The sequence below is a fragment of the Mesoplodon bidens genome, assembly GCF_964165515.1.
Source record: "Mesoplodon bidens genome assembly, contig: HAP1_SCAFFOLD_628, whole genome shotgun sequence".
In the NCBI taxonomy this organism is placed as follows: domain Eukaryota; kingdom Metazoa; phylum Chordata; class Mammalia; order Artiodactyla; family Ziphiidae; genus Mesoplodon; species Mesoplodon bidens.
This window is the reverse complement of record NW_027672187.1, coordinates 1-20985: the sequence shown is the minus strand read 5'-3', so window position 1 is coordinate 20985 and position 20985 is coordinate 1.

Genomic DNA, 20985 nt, shown 5'->3' with positions numbered 1-20985 from the left:
CCCATTTTTGTATTGGGTTGTTTGTTTTATTAATATTAAGCTGCATGAGCTGTTTATATATATTGGAGTTTAAACCTTTGTCCATTGATTCGTTTGTGAACGTTTTCGCCCATTCTGAGGGTTGCCTTTTTCCATTGCCGTTTTTTTAACAAAGAAAGAAAGAAAGCAAAAGAAGCAGAACACTAATGTGCGTGAAATATGCCTCTTGAAACTGTCATTTTGAAATATGGACGTCTTTTGAATTTTTTGGTCGATATATGACCCCAGGATTTGTTTTCAGGAAGGTGTCATTTACAGGCCTGTAATGATTTGGAATATCCACTGACCATTAGCGCTGGGATTAAAGCTGCTGTTGTGTGAAACGGCCACAAGGTGGCAGCAGTTCTCCCTTACCAAACCTGGTTACTAAGGCAGCAGAGCCTCAATGGAAGTCGTGTTCTACATTGGAAAGTAGAACGGAATGTGCCAGGAGAAAGCCCCTCAAGTTTGTCTCACTACTTCTTCTTCGTGTTTTTAATTTAATTTTTTTATTTTTTATTACAGCAAGTTTGAGTACAACGTTTAGCTTGTTGTAGGTGTGCAAGAGGTGGTTCTTTTACACATATACATATGTCTGTTCTTCCTGGGATCCTTTTCCCATGTACGTTATGAAAGAATGTTGAGTAGTCTTCTCTTGGTACTCCGTAGGTCTTTGGTGATTATATACGTCTACTGTGTTTGTATATGTCTGTTAACCCCAATATCGTAATGAATTCAATCCTCACACCTTTCCTTTGGTGAACCATAAGTTTGTTTAATGAATCTGTGATTGCCCTTCTCCGTGGAAATATCTGCCCTGGTATCAATTTATAGGTAACACCTATAAGTGATATGATATGATATGTGTCTTTCACTTTCTGACTTACTCCAAGTCACGTGATTACCTCTAGACTCATCTACGGTGCTGCAAATGGCATTGTGTCCTTTTTTCCCTTGGCGAATATTCTGTCTTAGCGAGGTCCATTTTCTGCAATGTGATTCCCTGAGGGCTGAGGATTAGCTGACCTGGGCAGCCTGACCCTGCCGGCAAGCCCTCCCCAGGTGTGCCTGGGTTGAGGTCAATATAAACAGCACTCCAGGCAGCAATAGCCCCTGCAGCTGTGCCTGACTCCATATTCTCTGCCCCGTCAGCAGTCTCGGGGCTGTGCTGGTGGGAGGGTGTGAGGGTCCACGGCTTTGTGGGCGGCCCGGTGTGAGTGGGGCTCTGCTGGACTTTCTGCAGGAGTTGCCAGGCTGCCACCTGTAAAGAAGACGATGTGTCACCCATAACTTCCACTGGAATATCTCTCCGGGCTGAGGTGAGGAAGGAAAAAAAGGAGTGGGGGCCGGGACAGGAGGGGTATCTCAGGCAGGGCAATGGAAAGCTTCCAGAAGAGCGCCCGTGGCGTGGACCATCCTGGCTGACCTGCAGGCACCAAGTTGGCCTGCGTGCTGTCGCTGGTGTGGATCCACGGCCCTTCCTCTAGGCTTTCAAGCCCTTGTACATATTCAGGTGTTTCACCTGGGAAGGGTGGGAACAGTTCAGCAGCAGCTGGCCTGGGGCTCAGCTCACGTTTACTCACAGAGGCCTCGGCACGGTCCCACAGTTTTGCAATAAGGACGCTCCTTGCGTGTGTGGGCGGGGCTGCTGGCTGTATGGGGGATGATTCCCCACCTCTGACCAATTTCAGAATTGTTTACCACTGGAGCAAGTGCCTTGGTTGTGTTTCCCTCTGTATAACTGTTAGGTTCAGCTTTTTTTTTTCTTTTTTGGTTCAAGTTAGATTTTATTCCCCTTTTATGTATTTATGGATATAAGCATGGAAATAATTCATTCTTATAAACACATCAGTGTGAATGGAAGAACCTTTTACCTGTTTTATTTTTACATTTTATTTTTAAAAATTTTGAAATTTAATTTTATTTATTTTTTTATACAGTAGGTTATTATTAGTTATCTATTTTATGCATAGACATGTATACAGGTCAATCCCAATCTCCCAACTCATCCCACCACCACCAACCCATGGCTTCCCCAACTTTGTGTCCATACGTTTGTTCTCTACATCTGTGTCTCTATTTCTGCCCTGAAAACCAGTTCATCTGTACCATTTTTCTAGGTTCCACATATAGGCATTAATATACAATATTTGTTTTTCTCTTTCTGACTTACTTCACTCTGTATGACAGTCTCTAGATACATTAACTTCTCTACAAATGACCCAGTTTCATTCCTTTTTATGGCTGAGGAATATTCCATTTTATATATGTACCACATCTTTATCCATTCGTCTGTCTGTGGCCATTTAGGTTGCTTCCATTACCTGGCTATTGTAAATAGTGCTGCAATGAACATTGTGGTGAATGTGTCTCTGTGATTTATGGTTTTCCCTGGGTAAATGCCCAGAAGTGGGATTGCTGGATCCTATGGTAATTCTCTTTTTAGTTTTTTAAAGGAACCTCCATACTGTTCTCCATAGTGACTGTATCAATTTACATTCCCACCAATAGCGGAAGAGGGTTCCTTTTGTCCACACCCTCCCCAGAATTTGTTGTTTGTAGATTATCTGATGATGCCGATTCTAACAGGTGTGAGGTCTTACCTCATTGTAGTTTTGATTTGCATTTCTCTAATAATTAGTGATGTTGAGCAGCTTTTCATGTGCGTCTTGGCCATCTCTGTGTCTTCTTTGAAGAAACGTCTATTTAGATCTTCTGCCCATTTTTGTATTGGGTTGTTTGCTTTATTAATTTTATGCTGCATGAGCTGTTTATATATATTGGAGTTTAAACCTTTGTCCATTGATTCGTTTGTGAACGTTTTCGCCCATTCTGAGGGTTGCCTTTTTCCATTGCCGTTTTTTTAACAAAGAAAGAAAGAAAGCAAAAGAAGCAGAACACTAATGTGCGTGAAATATGCCTCTTGAAACTGTCGTTTTGAAATATGGACGTCTTTTGAATTTTTTGGTCGATATATGACCCCAGGATTTGTTTTCAGGAAGGTGTCATTTACAGGCCTGTAATGATTTGGAATATCCACTGACCATTTCGCTGGGATTAAAGCTGCTGTTGTGTGAAACGGCCACAAGGTGGCAGCAGTTCTCCCTTACCAAACCTGGTTACTAAGGCAGCAGAGCCTCAATGGAAGTCGTGTTCTACATTGGAAAGTAGAACGGAATGTGCCAGGAGAAAGCCCCTCAAGTTTGTCTCACTACTACTTCTTCGTGTTTTTAATTTAATTTTTTTATTTTTTATTACAGCAAGTTTGAGTACAACGTTTAGCTTGTTGTAGGTGTGCAAGAGGTGGTTCTTTTACACATATACATATGTCTGTTCTTCCTGGGATCCTTTTCCCATGTACGTTATGAAAGAATGTTGAGTAGTCTTCTCTTGGTACTCCGTAGGTCTTTGGTGATTATATACGTCTACTGTGTTTGTATATGTCTGTTAACCCCAATATTGTAATGAATTCAATCCTCACACCTTTCCTTTGGTGAACCATAAGTTTGTTTAATGAATCTGTGATTGCCCTTCTCCGTGGAAATATCTGCCCTGGTATCAATTTATAGGTAACACCTATAAGTGATATGATATGATATGTGGCTTTCACTTTCTGACTTACTCCAAGTCACGTGATTACCTCTAGACTCATCTATGGTGCTGCAAATGGCATTGTGTCCTTTTTTCCCTTGGCGAATATTCTGTCTTAGCGAGGTCCATTTTCTGCAATGTGATTCCCTGAGGGCTGAGGATTAGCTGACCTGGGCAGCCTGACCCTGCCGGCAAGCCCTCCCCAGGTGTGCCTGGGTTGAGGTCAATATAAACAGCACTCCAGGCAGCAATAGCCCCTGCAGCTGTGCCTGACTCCATATTCTCTGCCCCGTCAGCAGTCTCGGGGCTGTGCTGGTGGGAGGGTGTGAGGGTCCACGGCTTTGTGGGCGGCCCGGTGTGAGTGGGGCTCTGCTGGACTTTCTGCAGGAGTTGCCAGGCTGCCACCTGTAAAGAAGACGATGTGTCACCCATAACTTCCACTGGAATATCTCTCCGGGCTGAGGTGAGGAAGGAAAAAAAGGAGTGGGGGCCGGGACAGGAGGGGTATCTCAGGCAGGGCAATGGAAAGCTTCCAGAAGAGCGCCCGTGGCCTGGACCATCCTGGCTGACCTGCAGGCACCAAGTTGGCCTGCGTGCTGTCGCTGGTGTGGATCCACGGCCCTTCCTCTAGGCTTTCAAGCCCTTGTACATATTCAGGTGTTTCACCTGGGAAGGGTGGGAACAGTTCAGCAGCAGCTGGCCTGGGGCTCAGCTCACGTTTACTCACAGAGGCCTCGGCACGGTCCCACAGTTTTGCAATAAGGACGCTCCTTGCGTGTGTGGGCGGGGCTGCTGGCTGTATGGGGGATGATTCCCCACCTCTGACCAATTTCAGAATTGTTTACCACTGGAGCAAGTGCCTTGGTTGTGTTTCCCTCTGTATAACTGTTAGGTTCAGCATTTTTTTTTCTTTTTTGGTTCAAGTTAGATTTTATTCCCCTTTTATGTATTTATGGATATAAGCATGGAAATAATTCATTCTTATAAATACATCAGTGTGAATGGAAGAAACTTTTTCCTGTTTTATTTTTACATTTTATTTTTAAAAATTTTGAAATTTAATTTTATTTATTTTTTTCTACAGTAGGTTATTATTAGTTATCTATTTTATGCATAGACATGTATACAGGTCAATCCCAAACTCCCAACTCATCCCACCACCACCAACCCATGGCTTCCCCAACTTTGTGTCCATACGTTTGTTCTCTACATCTGTGTCTCTATTTCTGCCCTGAAAACCAGTTCATCTGTACCATTTTTCTAGGTTCCACATATAGGCATTAATATACAATATTTGTTTTTCTCTTTCTGACTTACTTCACTCTGTATGACAGTCTCTAGATACATTAACTTCTCTACAAATGACCCAGTTTCATTCCTTTTTATGGCTGAGGAATATTCCATTTTATATATGTACCACATCTTTATCCATTCGTCTGTCTGTGGCCATTTAGGTTGCTTCCATTACCTGGCTATTGTAAATAGTGCTGCAATGAACATTGTGGTGAATGTGTCTCTGTGATTTATGGTTTTCCCTGGGTAAATGCCCAGAAGTGGGATTGCTGGATCCTATGGTAATTCTCTTTTTAGTTTTTTAAAGGAACCTCCATACTGTTCTCCATAGTGACTGTATCAATTTACATTCCCACCAATAGCGGAAGAGGGTTCCTTTTGTCCACACCCTCCCCAGAATTTGTTGTTTGTAGATTATCTGATGATGCCGATTCTAACAGGTGTGAGGTCTTACCTCATTGTAGTTTTGATTTGCATTTCTCTAATAATTAGTGATGTTGAGCAGCTTTTCATGTGCGTCTTGGCCATCTCTGTGTCTTCTTTGAAGAAACGTCTATTTAGATCTTCTGCCCATTTTTGTATTGGGTTGTTTGTTTTATTAATATTAAGCTGCATGAGCTGTTTATATATATTGGAGTTTAAACCTTTGTCCATTGATTCGTTTGTGAACGTTTTCGCCCATTCTGAGGGTTGCCTTTTTCCATTGCCGTTTTTTTAACAAAGAAAGAAAGAAAGCAAAAGAAGCAGAACACTAATGTGCGTGAAATATGCCTCTTGAAACTGTCGTTTTGAAATATGGACGTCTTTTGAATTTTTTGGTCGATATATGACCCCAGGATTTGTTTTCAGGAAGGTGTCATTTACAGGCCTGTAATGATTTGGAATATCCACTGACCATTTCGCTGGGATTAAAGCTGCTGTTGTGTGAAACGGCCACAAGGTGGCAGCAGTTCTCCCTTACCAAACCTGGTTACTAAGGCAGCAGAGCCTCAATGGAAGTCGTGTTCTACATTGGAAAGTAGAACGGAATGTGCCAGGAGAAAGCCCCTCAAGTTTGTCTCACTACTTCTTCTTCGTGTTTTTAATTTAATTTTTTTATTTTTTATTACAGCAAGTTTGAGTACAACGTTTAGCTTGTTGTAGGTGTGCAAGAGGTGGTTCTTTTACACATATACATATGTCTGTTCTTCCTGGGATCCTTTTCCCATGAACGTTATGACAGAATGTTGAGTAGTCTTCTCTTGGTACTCCGTAGGTCTTTGGTGATTATATACGTCTACTGTGTTTGTATATGTCTGTTAACCCCAATATCGTAATGAATTCAATCCTCACACCTTTCCTTTGGTGAACCATAAGTTTGTTTAATGAATCTGTGATTGCCCTTCTCCGTGGAAATATCTGCCCTGGTATCAATTAATAGGTAACACCTATAAGTGATATGATATGATATGTGTCTTTCACTTTCTGACTTACTCCAAGTCACGTGATTACCTCTAGACTCATCTACGGTGCTGCAAATGGCATTGTGTCCTTTTTTCCCTTGGCGAATATTCTGTCTTAGCGAGGTCCATTTTCTGCAATGTGATTCCCTGAGGACTGAGGATTAGCTGACCTGGGCAGCCTGACCCTGCCGGCAAGCCTTCCCCAGGTGTGCCTGGGTTGAGGTCAATATAAACAGCACTCCAGGCAGCAATAGCCCCTGCAGCTGTGCCTGACTCCATATTCTCTGCCCAGTCAGCAGTCTCGGGGCTGTGCTGGTGGGAGGGTGTGAGGGTCCACGGCTTTGTGGGCGGCCCGGTGTGAGTGGGGCTCTGCTGGACTTTCTGCAGGAGTTGCCAGGCTGCCACCTGTAAAGAAGAAGATGTGTCACCCATAACTTCCACTGGAATATCTCTCCGGGCTGAGGTGAGGAAGGAAAAAAAGGAGTGTGGGCCGGGACAGGAGGGGTATCTCAGGCAGGGCAATGGAAAGCTTCCAGAAGAGCGCCCGTGGCCTGGACCATTCTGGCTGACCTGCAGGCACCAAGTTGGCCTGCGTGCTGTCGCTGGTGTGGATCCACGGCCCTTCCTCTAGGCTTTCAAGCCCTTGTACATATTCAGGTGTTTCACCTGGGAAGGGTGGGAACAGTTCAGCAGCAGCTGGCCTGGGGCTCAGCTCACGTTTACTCACAGAGGCCTCGGCACGTTCCCACAGCTTTGCAATAAGGACGCTCGTTGCGTGGGCGGGCGGGGCTGCTGGCTGTATGGGGGATGATTCCCCACCTCTGACCAATTTCAGAATTGTTTACCACTGGAGCAAGTGCCTTGGTTGTGTTTCCCTCTGTATAACTGTTAGGTTCAGCTTTTTTTATTCTTTTTTGGTTCAAGTTAGATTTTATTCCCCTTTTTTGTATTTATGGATATAAGCATGGAAATAATTCATTCTTATAAATACATCAGTGTGAATGGAAGAACTTTTTTTCTGTTTTATTTTTACATTTTATTTTTAAAAATTTTGAAATTTAATTTTATTTATTTTTTTATACAGTAGGTTATTATTAGTTATCTATTTTATGCATAGACATGTATACAGGTCAATCCCAATCTCCCAACTCATCCCACCACCACCACCCCATGGCTTCCCCCGCTTTGTGTCCATACGTTTGTTCTCTACCTCTGTGTCTCTATTTCTGCCCTGAAAACCAGTTCATCTGTACCATTTTTCTAGGTTCCACATATAGGCATTAATATACAATATTTGTTTTTCTCTTTCTGACTTACTTCACTCTGTATGACAGTCTCTAGATCCATCAACTTCTCTACAAATGACCCAGTTTCATTCCTTTTTATGGCTGAGTAATATTCCATTTTATATATGTACCACATCTTTATCCATTCGTCTGTCTGTGGGCATTTAGGTTGCTTCCATTACCTGGCTATTGTAAATAGTGCTGCAATGAACATTGTGGTGAATGTGTCTCTGTGATTTATGGTTTTCTCTGGGTATATGCCCAGAAGTGGGATTGCTGGATCCTATGGTAATTCTCTTTTTAGTTTTTTAAAGGAACCTCCATAGTCTTCTCCATAGTGACTGTATCAATTTACATTCCCACCAATAGCGGAAGAGGGATCCTTTTGTCCACACCCTCCCCAGAATTTGTTGTTTGTAGATTATCTGATGATGCCGATTCTAACAGGTGTGAGGTCTTACCTCATTGTAGTTTTGATTTGCATTTCTCTAATAATTAGTGATGTTGAGCAGCTTTTCATGTGCGTCTTGGCCATCTCTGTGTCTTCTTTGAAGAAACGTCTATTTAGATCTTCTGCCCATTTTTGTATTGGGTTGTTTGTTTTATTAATATTAAGCTGCATGAGCTGTTTATATATATTGGAGTTTAAACCTTTGTCCTTTGATTCGTTTGTGAACGTTTTCGCCCATTCTGAGGGTTGCCTTTTTCCATTCCCGTTTTTTTAACAAAGAAAGAAAGAAAGCAAAAGAAGCAGAACACTAATGTGCGTGAAATATGCCTCTTGAAACTGTCGTTTTGAAATATGGACGTCTTTTGAATTTTTTGTTCGATATATGACCCCAGGATTTGTTTTCAGGGCAGGTGTCATTTACAGGCCTGTAATGATTTGGAATATCCACTGACCATTAGCGCTGGGATTAAAGCTGCTGTTGTGTGAAACGGCCACAAGGTGGCAGCAGTTCTCCCTTACCAAATCTGGTTACTAGGGCAGCAGAGCCTCAATGGAAGTCGCCTTCTAGATTGGAATGTAGAACGGAATGTGCCAGGAGAAAGACCCTCAAGTTTGTCTCACTACTTCTTGTTCGTGTTTTTAATTTAATTTTTTATTTTTTATTACAGCAAGTTTGAGTACAACGTTTAGCTTGTTGTAGGTGTGCAAGAGGTGGTTCTTTTACACATATACATATGTCTGTTCTTCCTGGGATCCTTTTCCCATGAACGTTATGACAGAATGTTGAGTAGTCTTCTCTTGGTACTCCGTAAGTCTTTGGTGATTATATACGTCTACTGTGTTTGTATATGTCTGTTAACCCCAATATCGTAATGAATTCAATCCTCACACCTTTCCTTTGGTGAACCATAAGTTTGTTTAATGAATCTGTGATTGCCCTTCTCCGTGGAAATATCTGCCCTGGTATCAATTTATAGGTAACACCTATAAGTGATATGATATGATATGTGTCTTTCACTTTCTGACTTACTCCAAGTCACGTGATTACCTCTAGACTCATCTACGGTGCTGCAAATGGCATTGTGTCCTTTTTTCCCTTGGCGAATATTCTGTCTTAGAGAGGTCCATTTTCTGCAATGTGATTCCCTGAGGGCTGAGGATTAGCTGACCTGGGCAGCCTGACCCTGCCGGCAAGCCCTCCCCAGGTGTGCCTGGGTTGAGGTCAATATAAACAGCACTCCAGGCAGCAATAGCCCCTGCAGCTGTGCCTGACTCCATATTCTCTGCCCCGTCAGCAGTCTCGGGGCTGTGCTGGTGGGAGGGTGTGAGGGTCCACGGCTTTGTGGGCGGCCCGGTGTGAGTGGGGCTCTGCTGGACTTTCTGCAGGAGTTGCCAGGCTGCCACCTGTAAAGAAGACGATGTGTCACCCATAACTTCCACTGGAATATCTCTTCGGGTTGAGGTGAGGAAGGAAAAAAAGGAGTGGGGGCCGGGACAGGAGGGGTATCTCAGGCAGGGCAATGGAAAGCTTCCAGAAGAGCGCCCGTGGCCTGGACCATCCTGGCTGACCTGCAGGCACAAAGTTGGCCTGCGTGCTGTCGCTGGTGTGGCTCCACGGCCCTTCCTCTAGGCTTTCAAGCCCTTGTACATATTCAGGTGTTTCACCTGGGAAGGGTGGGAACAGTTCAGCAGCAGCTGGCCTGGGGCTCAGCTCACGTTTACTCACAGAGGCCTCGGCACGTTCCCACAGCTTTGCAATAAGGACGCTCCTTGCGTGGGTGGGCGGGGCTGCTGGCTGTATGGGGGATGATTCCCCACCTCTGACCAATTTCAGAATTGTTTACCACTGGAGCAAGTGCCTTGGTTGTGTTTCCCTCTGTATAACTGTTAGGTTCAGCTTTTTTTTTTCTTTTTTGGTTCAAGTTAGATTTTATTCCCCTTTTATGTATTTATGGATATAAGCATGGAAATAATTCATTCTTATAAATACATCAGTGTGAATGGAAGAACTTTTTTTCTGTTTTATTTTTACATTTTATTTTTAAAAATTTTGAAATTTAATTTTATTTATTTTTTTATACAGTAGGTTATTATTAGTTATCTATTTTATGCATAGACATGTATACAGGTGAATCCCAATCTCCCAACTCATCCCACCACCACCACCCCATGGCTTCCCCCGCTTTGTGTCCATACGTTTGTTCTCTACCTCTGTGTCTCTATTTCTGCCCTGAAAACCAGTTCATCTGTACCATTTTTCTAGGTTCCACATATAGGCATTAATATACAATATTTGTTTTTCTCTTTCTGACTTACTTCACTCTGTATGACAGTCTCTAGATCCATCAACTTCTCTACAAATGACCCAGTTTCATTCCTTTTTATGGCTGAGTAATATTCCATTTTATATATGTACCACATCTTTATCCATTCGTCTGTCTGTGGCCATTTAGGTTGCTTCCATTACCTGGCTATTGTAAATAGTGCTGCAATGAACATTGTGGTGAATGTGTCTCTGTGATTTATGGTTTTCCCTGGGTAAATGCCCAGAAGTGGGATTGCTGGATCCTATGGTAATTCTCTTTTTAGTTTTTTAAAGGAACCTCCATACTGTTCTCCATAGTGACTGTATCAATTTACATTCCCACCAATAGCGGAAGAGGGTTCCTTTTGTCCACACCCTCCCCAGAATTTGTTGTTTGTAGATTATCTGATGATGCCGATTCTAACAGGTGTGAGGTCTTACCTCATTGTAGTTTTGATTTGCATTTCTCTAATAATTAGTGATGTTGAGTAGCTTTTCATGTGCGTCTTGGCCATCTCTGTGTCTTCTTTGAAGAAACGTCTATTTAGATCTTCTGCCCATTTTTGTATTGGGTTGTTTGTTTTATTAATATTAAGCTGCATGAGCTGTTTATATATATTGGAGTTTAAACCTTTGTCCATTGATTCGTTTGTGAACGTTTTCGCCCATTCTGAGGGTTGCCTTTTTCCATTGCCATTTTTTTAACAAAGAAAGAAAGAAAGCAAAGAAGCAGAACACTAATGTGCGTGAAATATGCCTCTTGAAACTGTCGTTTTGAAATATGGACGTCTTTAATTTTTTGGTCGATATATGACCCCAGGATTTGTTTTCAGGGCAGGTGTCATTTACAGGCCTGTAATGATTTGGAATATCCACTGACCATTAGCGCTGGGATTAAAGCTGCTGTTGTGTGAAACGGCCACAAGGTGGCAGCAGTTCTCCCTTACCAAATCTGGTTACTAGGGCAGCAGGGCCTCAATGGAAGTCGCCTTCTAGATTGGAATGTAGAACGGAATGTGCCAGGAGAAAGACCCTCAAGTTTGTCTCACTACTTCTTCTTCGTGTTTTTAATTTAATTTTTTATTTTTTATTACAGCAAGTTTGAGTACAACGTTTAGCTTGTTGTAGGTGTGCAAGAGGTGGTTCTTTTACACATATACATATGTCTGTTCATCCTGGGATCCTTTTCCCATGAACGTTATGACAGAATGTTGAGTAGTCTTCTCTTGGTACTCCGTAGGTCTTTGGTGATTATATACGTCTACTGTGTTTGTATATGTCTGTTAACCCCAATATCGTAATGAATTCAATCCTCACACCTTTCCTTTGGTGAACCATAAGTTTGTTTAATGAATCTGTGATTGCCCTTCTCCGTGGAAATATCTGCCCTGGTATCAATTTATAGGTAACACCTATAAGTGATATGATATGATATGTGTCTTTCACTTTCTGACTTACTCCAAGTCACGTGATTACCTCTAGACTCATCTACGGTGCTGCAAATGGCATTGTGTCCTTTTTTCCCTTGGTGAATATTCTGTCTTAGCGAGGTCCATTTTCTGCAATGTGATTCCCTGAGGGCTGAGGATTAGCTGACCTGGGCAGCCTGACCCTGCCGGCAAGCCCTCCCCAGGTGTGCCTGGGTTGAGGTCAATATAAACAGCACTCCAGGCAGCAATAGCCCCTGCAGCTGTGCCTGACTCCATATTCTCTGCCCCGTCAGCAGTCTCGGGGCTGTGCTGGTGGGAGGGTGTGAGGGTCCACGGCTTTGTGGGCAGCCCGGTGTGAGTGGGGCTCTGCTGGACTTTCTGCAGGAGTTGCCAGGCTGCCACCTGTAAAGAAGACGATGTGTCACCCATAACTTCCACTGGAATATCTCTCCGGCCTGAGGTGAGGAAGGAAAAAAAGGAGTGTGGGCCGGGACAGGATGGGTATCTCAGGCAGGGCAATGGAAAGCTTCCAGAAGAGCGCCCGTGGCCTGGACCATCCTGGCTGACCTGCAGGCACCAAGTTGGCCTGCGTGCTGTCGCTGGTGTGGCTCCACGGCCCTTCCTCTAGGCTTTCAAGCCCTTGTACATATTCAGGTGTTTCACCTGGGAAGGGTGGGAACAGTTCAGCAGCAGCTGGCCTGGGGCTCAGCTCACGTTTACTCACAGAGGCCTCGGCACGGTCCCACAGTTTTGCAATAAGGACGCTCCTTGCGTGTGTGGGCGGGGCTGCTGGCTGTATGGGGGATGATTCCCCACCTCTGACCAATTTCAGAATTGTTTACCACTGGAGCAAGTGCCTTGGTTGTGTTTCCCTCTGTATAACTGTTAGGTTCAGCTTTTTTTTTTTTTCTTTTTTGGTTCAAGTTAGATTTTATTCCCCTTTTATGTATTTATGGATATAAGCATGGAAATAATTCATTCTTATAAATACATCAGTGTGAATGGAAGAACCTTTTACCTGTTTTATTTTTACATTTTATTTTTAAAAATTTTGAAATTTAATTTAATTTATTTTTTTATACAGTAGGTTATTATTAGTTATCTATTTTATGCATAGACATGTATACAGGTCAATCCCAATCTCCCAACTCATCCCACCACCACCAACCCATGGCTTCCCCAACTTTGTGTCCATACGTTTGTTCTCTACATCTGTGTCTCTATTTCTGCCCTGAAAACCAGTTCATCTGTACCATTTTTCTAGGTTCCACATATAGGCATTAATATACAATATTTGTTTTTCTCTTTCTGACTTACTTCACTCTGTATGACAGTCTCTAGATACATTAACTTCTCTACAAATGACCCAGTTTCATTCCTTTTTATGGCTGAGGAATATTCCATTTTATATATGTACCACATCTTTATCCATTCGTCTGTCTGTGGCCATTTAGGTTGCTTCCATTACCTGGCTATTGTAAATAGTGCTGCAATGAACATTGTGGTGAATGTGTCTCTGTGATTTATGGTTTTCCCTGGGTAAATGCCCAGAAGTGGGATTGCTGGATCCTATGGTAATTCTCTTTTTAGTTTTTTAAAGGAACCTCCATACTGTTCTCCATAGTGACTGTATCAATTTACATTCCCACCAATAGCGGAAGAGGGTTCCTTTTGTCCACACCCTCCCCAGAATTTGTTGTTTGTAGATTATCTGATGATGCCGATTCTAACAGGTGTGAGGTCTTACCTCATTGTAGTTTTGATTTGCATTTCTCTAATAATTAGTGATGTTGAGCAGCTTTTCATGTGCGTCTTGGCCATCTCTGTGTCTTCTTTGAAGAAACGTCTATTTAGATCTTCTGCCCATTTTTGTATTGGGTTGTTTGTTTTATTAATATTAAGCTGCATGAGTTGTTTATATATATTGGAGTTTAAACCTTTGTCCATTGATTCGTTTGTGAACGTTTTCGCCCATTCTGAGGGTTGCCTTTTTCCATTGCCGTTTTTTTAACAAAGAAAGAAAGAAAGCAAAAGAAGCAGAACACTAATGTGCGTGAAATATGCCTCTTGAAACTGTCATTTTGAAATATGGACGTCTTTTGAATATTTTGGTCGATATATGACCCCAGGATTTGTTTTCAGGAAGGTGTCATTTACAGGCCTGTAATGATTTGGAATATCCACTGACCATTTCGCTGGGATTAAAGCTGCTGTTGTGTGAAACGGCCACAAGGTGGCAGCAGTTCTCCCTTACCAAACCTGGTTACTAAGGCAGCAGAGCCTCAATGGAAGTCGTGTTCTACATTGGAAAGTAGAACGGAATGTGCCAGGAGAAAGCCCCTCAAGTTTGTCTCACTACTTCTTCTTCGTGTTTTTAATTTAATTTTTTTATTTTTTATTACAGCAAGTTTGAGTACAACGTTTAGCTTGTTGTAGGTGTGCAAGAGGTGGTTCTTTTACACATATACATATGTCTGTTCATCCTGGGATCCTTTTCCCATGTACGTTATGAAAGAATGTTGAGTAGTCTTCTCTTGGTACTCCGTAGGTCTTTGGTGATTATATACGTCTACTCTGTTTGTATATGTCTGTTAACCCCAATATCGTAATGAATTCAATCCTCACACCTTTCCTTTGGTGAACCATAAGTTTGTTTAATGAATCTGTGATTGCCCTTCTCCGTGGAAATATCTGCCCTGGTATCAATTTATAGGTAACACCTATAAGTGATATGATATAATATGTGTCTTTCACTTTCTGACTTACTCCAAGTCACGTGATTACCTCTAGACTCATCTACGGTTCTGCAAATGGCATTGTGTCCTTTTTTCCCTTGGCGAATATTCTGTCTTAGCGAGGTCCATTTTCTGCAATGTGATTCCCTGAGGGCTGAGGATTAGCTGACCTGGGCAGCCTGACCCTGCCGGCAAGCCCTCCCCAGGTGTGCCTGGGTTGAGGTCAATATAAACAGCACTCCAGGCAGCAATAGCCCCTGCAGCTGTGCCTGACTCCATATTCTCTGCCCCGTCGTCAGCAGTCTCGGGGCTGTGCTGGTGGGAGGGTGTGAGGGTCCACGGCTTTGTGGGCGGCCCGGTGTGAGTGGGGCTCTGCTGGACTTTCTGCAGGAGTTGCCAGGCTGCCACCTGTAAAGAAGACGATGTGTCACCCATAACTTCCACTGGAATATCTCTCCAGGCTGAGGTGAGGAAGGAGAAAAAGGAGTGGGGGCCGGGACAGGAGGGGTATCTCAGGCAGGGCAATGGAAAGCTTCCAGAAGAGCGCCCGTGGCCTGGACCATCCTGGCTGACCTGCAGGCACCAAGTTGGCCTGCGTGCTGTCGCTGGTGTGGCTCCACGGCCCTTCCTCTAGGCTTTCAAGCCCTTGTACATATTCAGGTGTTTCACCTGGGAAGGGTGGGAACAGTTCAGCAGCAGCTGGCCTGGGGCTCAGCTCACGTTTACTCACAGAGGCCTCGGCACGGTCCCACAGTTTTGCAATAAGGACGCTCCTTGCGTGGGCGGGCGGGGCTGCTGGCTGTATGGGGGATGATTCCCTACTTCTGACCAATTTCAGAATTGTTTACCACTGGAGCAAGTGCCTTGGTTGTGTTTCCCTCTGTATAACTGTTAGGTTCAGCTTTTTTTTTCTTTTTTGTTTCAAGTTAGATTTTATTCCTCTTTTATGTATTTATGGATATAAGCATGGAAATAATTCATTCTTATAAATACATCAGTGTGAATGGAAGAACCTTTTTTCTGTCTTATTTTTACATTTTATTTTTAAAAATTTTGAAATTTAATTTAATTTATTTTTTATACAGTAGGTTATTATTAGTTATCTATTTTATGCATAGACATGTATACAGGTCAATCCCAATCTCCCAACTCATCCCACCACCACCAACCCATGGCTTCCCCAACTTTGTGTCCATACGTTTGTTCTCTACATCTGTGTCTCTATTTCTGCCCTGAAAACCAGTTCATCTGTACCATTTTTCTAGGTTCCACATATAGGCATTAATATACAATATTTGTTTTTCTCTTTCTGACTTACTTCACTCTGTATGACAGTCTCTAGATACATTAACTTCTCTACAAATGACCCAGTTTCATTCCTTTTTATGGCTGAGGAATATTCCATTTTATATATGTACCACATCTTTATCCATTCGTCTGTCTGTGGCCATTTAGGTTGCTTCCATTACCTGGCTATTGTAAATAGTGCTGCAATGAACATTGTGGTGAATGTGTCTCTGTGATTTATGGTTTTCCCTGGGTAAATGCCCAGAAGTGGGATTGCTGGATCCTATGGTAATTCTCTTTTTAGTTTTTTAAAGGAACCTCCATACTGTTCTCCATAGTGACTGTATCAATTTACATTCCCACCAATAGCGGAAGAGTGTTCCTTTTCTCCACACCCTCCCCAGAATTTGTTGTTTGTAGATTATCTGATGATGCCGATTCTAACAGGTGTGAGGTCTTACCTCATTGTAGTTTTGATTTGCATTTCTCTAATAATTAGTGATGTTGAGCAGCTTTTCATGTGCGTCTTGGCCATCTCTGTGTCTTCTTTGAAGAAACGTCTATTTAGATCTTCTGACCATTTTTGTATTGGGTTGTTTGTTCTATTAATTTTATGCTGCATGAGCTGTTTATATATATTGGAGTTTAAACCTTTGTCCATTGATTCGTTTGTGAACGTTTTCGCCCATTCTGAGGGTTGCCTTTTTCCATTGCCGTTTTTTTAACAAAGAAAGAAAGAAAGCAAAAGAAGCAGAACACTAATGTGCGTGAAATATGCCTCTTGAAACTGTCATTTTGAAATATGGACGTCTTTTGAATTTTTTGGTCGATATATGACCCCAGGATTTGTTTCCAGGAAGGTGTCATTTACAGGCCTGTAATGATTTGGAATATCCACTGACCATTTCGCTGGGATTAAAGCTGCTGTTGTGTGAAACGGCCACAAGGTGGCAGCAGTTCTCCCTTACCAAACCTGGTTACTAAGGCAGCAGAGCCTCAATGGAAGTCGCCTTCTAGATTGGAATGTAGAACGGAATGTGCCAGGAGAAAGCCCCTCAAGTTTGTCTCACTACTTCTTCTTCGTGTTTTTAATTTAATTTTTTTATTTTTTATTACAGCAAGTTTGAGTACAACGTTTAGCTTGTTGTAGGTGTGCAAGAGGTGGTTCTTTTACACATATACATATGTCTGTTCTTCCTGGGATCCTTTTCCCATGTACGTTATGAAAGAATGTTGAGTAGTCTTCTCTTGGTACTCCGTAGGTCTTTGGTGATTATATACGTCTACTCTGTTTGTATATGTCTGTTAACCCCAATATCGTAATGAATTCAATCCTCACACCTTTCCTTTGGTGAACCATAAGTTTGTTTAATGAATCTGTGATTGCCCTTCTCCGTGGAAATATCTGCCCTGGTATCAATTTATAGGTAACACCTATAAGTGATATGATATGATATGTGTCTTTCACTTTCTGACTTACTCCAAGTCACGTGATTACCTCTAGACTCATCTACGGTGCTGCAAATGGCATTGTGTCCTTTTTTCCCTTGGCGAATATTCTGTCTTAGCGAGGTCCATTTTCTGCAATGTGATTCCCTGAGGGCTGAGGATTAGCTGACCTGGGCAGCCTGACCCTGCCGGCAAGCCCTCCCCAGGTGTGCCTGGGTTGAGGTCAATATAAACAGCACTCCAGGCAGCAATAGCCCCTGCAGCTGTGCCTGATTCCATATTCTCTGCCCCGTCAGCAGTCTCGGAGCTGTGCTGGTGGGAGGGTGTGAGGGTCCACGGCTTTGTGGGCGGCCCGGTGTGAGTGGGGCTCTGCTGGACTTTCTGCAGGAGTTGCCAGGCTGCCACCTGTAAAGAAGACGATGTGTCACCCATAACTTCCACTGGAATATCTCTCCGGGCTGAGGTGAGGAAGGAAAAAAAGGAGTGGGGGCCGGGACAGGAGGGGTGTCTCAGGCAGGGCAATGGAAAGCTTCCAGAAGAGCGCCCGTGGCCTGGACCATCCTGGCTGACCTGCAGGCACCAAGTTGGCCTGCGTGCTGTCGCTGGTGTGGATCCACGGCCCTTCCTCTAGGCTTTCAAGCCCTTGTACATATTCAGGTGTTTCACCTGGGAAGGGTGGGAACAGTTCAGCAGCAGCTGGCCTGGGGCTCAGCTCACGTTTACTCACAGAGGCCTCGGCACGGTCCCACAGTTTTGCAATAAGGACGCTCCTTGCGTGTGTGGGCGGGGCTGCTGGCTGTATGGGGGATGATTCCCCACCTCTGACCAATTTCAGAATTGTTTACCACTGGAGCAAGTGCCTTGGTTGTGTTTCCCTCTGTATAACTGTTAGGTTCAGCTTTTTTTTTTCTTTTTTGGTTCAAGTTAGATTTTATTCCCCTTTTATGTATTTATGGATATAAGCATGGAAATAATTCATTCTTATAAATACATCAGTGTGAATGGAAGAACCTTTTACCTGTTTTATTTTTACATTTTATTTTTAAAAATTTTGAAATTTAATTTAATTTATTTTTTTATACAATAGGTTATTATTAGTTATCTATTTTATGCATAGACATGTATACAGGTCAATCCCAATCTCCCAACTCATCCCACCACCACCAACCCATGGCTTCCCCAACTTTGTGTCCATACGTTTGTTCTCTACATCTGTGTCTCTATTTCTGCCCTGAAAACCAGTTCATCTGTACCATTTTTCTAGGTTCCACATATAGGCATTAATATACAATATTTGTTTTTCTCTTTCTGACTTACTTCACTCTGTATGACAGTCTCTAGATACATTAACTTCTCTACAAATGACCCAGTTTCATTCCTTTTTATGGCTGAGGAATATTCCATTTTATATATGTACCACATCTTTATCCATTCGTCTGTCTGTGGCCATTTAGGTTGCTTCCATTACCTGGCTATTGTAAATAGTGCTGCAATGAACATTGTGGTGAATGTGTCTCTGTGATTTATGGTTTTCCCTGGGTAAATGCCCAGAAGTGGGATTGCTGGATCCTATGGTAATTCTCTTTTTAGTTTTTTAAAGGAACCTCCATACTGTTCTCCATAGTGACTGTATCAATTTACATTCCCACCAATAGCGGAAGAGGGTTCCTTTTCTCCACACCCTCCCCAGAATTTGTTGTTTGTAGATTATCTGATGATGCCGATTCTAACAGGTGTGAGGTCTTACCTCATTGTAGTTTTGATTTGCATTTCTCTAATAATTAGTGATGTTGAGCAGCTTTTCATGTGCGTCTTGGCCATCTCTGTGTCTTCTTTGAAGAAACGTCTATTTAGATCTTCTGCCCATTTTTGTATTGGGCTGTTTGTTTTATTAATATTAAGCTGCATGAGCTGTTTATATATATTGGAGTTTAAACCTTTGTCCATTGATTCGTTTGTGAACGTTTTCGCCCATTCTGAGGGTTGCCTTTTTCCATTGCCGTTTTTTTAACAAAGAAAGAAAGAAAGCAAAAGAAGCAGAACACTAATGTGCGTGAAATATGCCTCTTGAAACTGTCGTTTTGAAATATGGACGTCTTTTGAATTTTTTGGTCGATATATGACCCCAGGATTTGTTTTCAGGAAGGTGTCATTTACAGGCCTGTAATGATTTGGAATATCCACTGACCATTTCGCTGGGATTAAAGCTGCTGTTGTGTGAAACGGCCACAAGGTGGCAGCAGTTCTCCCTTACCAAACCTGGTTACTAAGGCAGCAGAGCCTCAATGGAAGTCGTGTTCTACATTGGAAAGTAGAACGGAATGTGCCAGGAGAAAGCCCATCAAGTTTGTCTCACTACTTCTTCTTCGTGTTTTTAATTTAATTTTTTTATTTTTTATTACAGCAAGTTTGAGTACAACGTTTAGCTTGTTGTAGGTGTGCAAGAGGTGGTTCTTTTACACATATACATATGTCTGTTCATCCTGGGATCCTTTTCCCATGTACGTTATGACAGAATGTTGAGTAGTCTTCTCTTGGTACTCCGTAGGTCTTTGGTGATTATATACGTCTACTGTGTTTGTATATGTCTGTTAACCCCAATATCGTAATGAATTCAATCCTCACACCTTTCCTTTGGTGAACCATAAGTTTGTTTAATGAATCTGTGATTGCCCTTCTCCGTGGAAATATCTGCCCTGGTATCAATTTATAGGTAACACCTATAAGTGATATGATATGATATGTGTCTTTCACTTTCTGACTTACTCCAAGTCACGTGATTACCTCTAGACTCATCTACGGTGCTGCAAATGGCATTGTGTCCTTTTTTCCCTTGGCGAATATTCTGTCTTAGCGAGGTCCATTTTCTGCAATGTGATTCCCTGAGGGCTGAGGATTAGCTGACCTGGGCAGCCTGACCCTGCCGGCAAGCCCTCCCCAGGTGTGCCTGGGTTGAGGTCAATATAAACAGCACTCCAGGCAGCAATAGCCCCTGCAGCTGTGCCTGACTCCATATTCTCTGCCCCGTCAGCAGTCTCGGGGCTGTGCTGGTGGGAGGGTGTGAGGGTCCACGGCTTTGTGGGCGGCCCGGTGTGAGTGGGGCTCTGCTGGACTTTCTGCAGGAGTTGCCAGGCTGCCACCTGTAAAGAAGACGATGTGTCACCCATAACTTCCACTGGAATATCTCTCCAGGCTGAGGTGAGGAAGGAGAAAAAGGAGTGGGGGCCGGGACAGGAGGGGTATCTCACGCAGGGCAATGGAAAGCTTCCAGAAGAGCGCCCGTGGCCTGGACCATCCTGGCTGACCTGCAGGCACCAAGTTGGCCTGCGTGCTGTCGCTGGTGTGGCTCCACGGCCCTTCCTCTAGGCTTTCAAGCCCTTGTACATATTCAGGTGTTTCACCTGGGAAGGGTGGGAACAGTTCAGCAGCAGCTGGCCTGGGGCTCAGCTCACGTTTACTCACAGAGGCCTCGGCACGGTCCCACAGTTTTGCAATAAGGACGCTCCTTGCGTGTGTGGGCGGGGCTGCTGGCTGTATGGGGGATGATTCCCCACCTCTGACCAATTTCAGAATTGTTTACCACTGGAGCAAGTGCCTTGGTTGTGTTTCCCTCTGTATAACTGTTAGGTTCAGCTTTTTTTTTTCTTTTTTGGTTCAAGTTAGATTTTATTCCCCTTTTATGTATTTATGGATATAAG